Source organism: Talpa occidentalis, unplaced genomic scaffold (genome assembly GCF_014898055.3).
Source record: "Talpa occidentalis isolate TD23 unplaced genomic scaffold, MPIMG_talOcc4v2.1 talOcc4.2, whole genome shotgun sequence".
Taxonomy (NCBI): domain Eukaryota; kingdom Metazoa; phylum Chordata; class Mammalia; order Eulipotyphla; family Talpidae; genus Talpa; species Talpa occidentalis.
In genome coordinates, this window is record NW_023602073.1 from 86023695 (window position 1) to 86025736 (window position 2042).

Genomic DNA, 2042 nt, shown 5'->3' on the forward strand with positions numbered 1-2042 from the left:
TATTCATTCCTGGAAAATGTGAATGATAAGTCAAATTTCTGACACGTATCTTAGAAAGGCAATGAATACATGGTAAAGGGAAGAGCTTTTTGATATGTGCTTCTCCCAGGTTGTTTCTGAGCCTGCAGTAAGTAGTGGAAGCAGCCACATCATGCTCCATGAGACAGCCAACTTCTTTTCTACTGAGCAGAATTGATGCTGGCACATCCCAGAGAAGTAAATTGAAACTCAAGCATTTATGTGCTTTTCCCAGACCCTGTGGTTAATCAGTATCTGAACCTGGATTTTGGGGGATCTACTTATGCTAAACCTGGGACCTGACCAAGAGGATACATGGCACAGTGCTTTTGACCATCTTGACCAGAACCACAAAGTACTGGAAATGTCTCAGGAATGGATGTTCTCTACTGATTTCCAAACCTTAGGTATGTCCTCTTAGGTAAGTGTTAGGAAAAATACGATGCCTCTAAAAGAAGTTTCCAAGCCACAGAGACTATGTAGAACTGAGACTGTTTGACCTTGTGCCCACTTACTTTGTGAAATATTATTACCTACATTTTTATTTGGAAACATTAAAGAACACACATGTCTTTTGTCCTCACATTTTGAAAGACTTTAATATATAATTTCTCTAAGATGTAATAAACAGTAGAAATATAAAAAATTAACTAGATTCATGCAACTGGGCAGTGATATCTCTTATTTCGTATGATAACCAAATAAGGTATGTCTTATTTGGTATGATTTTATTTAGCGTCAATTAGATTTATTCTTAATGTATTTAATCTTAATGTATTTATTAAATGCCTGCTATATGCCAGACCCATGTTTAGCATTGGGGTGAATGAATCATGAATTATTCAAAGCCCCTGTTCATTCACAGCTTATAGACTTGCAGAGGAAATACATTTCTAAATAAACTATTCAGTATTATATACTAAAGGCTAGCTAAAAAGGACTGGGTGTATGGGAGAGATAATTAGCCAACTTTTTCTCAAAAGAAGGCTCCAGAAAAGAGAAGCTACTATAGTTGTAAGTTATAGTAGGAATAAGCATTATTCAGGGGATATTGAGGAGGAAAAATAGCCTGAGGAAACAAAGCATAATATAGAATATTGTATACATTCCAAAATATACAGTAAAAGATGAGGAAAACAAGAAGATGAAGATGAGGAGGGAGGTCAAGGCTAGGTCAAAAATGGATGACTTTATGTCACAATAAAGAACTTGATTCTATGGGCATCAAGATGCCATCTGTTACTCACACTCTGATGCCAAGATGCCATGCATGGAAATATCTTCTCTTGAAATAGATGTTGCAGACAATATTATAGCAGGTGGTTCTAGAGTGGGCATGACTAGAAGTCGGGAGACAAGGTAGGGGGTTGTTTAGAGCCCATACAACACATGGTCAGTACAGTGATAGCAAGAATGGAGATGGAAAGGACAATACATGAGAAATATTTAGAAAGTACAATTCTTGGGATAAGTGTTTGAACTTGACATGATTGAGGGAGAGAATATGTCTAGGGCCTGTTTTGGAATAGAGAACAAGTTAAACAAGTGGATTGTGTACAAAAAAAATAATGAAAGAGGAAGAGAAGAAGCTCTGAGGAAGTGTGAATAAACGGATGAAGGCTATTTGTGATGTTTCTACATACATGCAGTCCATGTTCAAAGTTACAATTTTTTCTTTAATTTCATATATTTTATACATAATTAAGATCATAGTACATTTTAAATGATTTTACTCTGCCTTTTACTTGACAAATGTTTCATTTCTTGAAAAAAGCACCATTTCATAATATTCTTTTTAATTATCTGTCTCAATAACTGCATGATATTCCATTTGATTTTACCATAATTTTCTTGGTCTTAAATATTTATGAAATAAGGTCTTCTGGAAATTGGTGAGAACTCCTTGCAAAGTTGGTATCTATAAATCTGTATGTGACAACTGGATGTTAGCTAAAGATTTTATTAAAGTAATTCATAAAATGTTCTACAAGGATGTGATCTACATTATTTAGAAACAAGTAGTT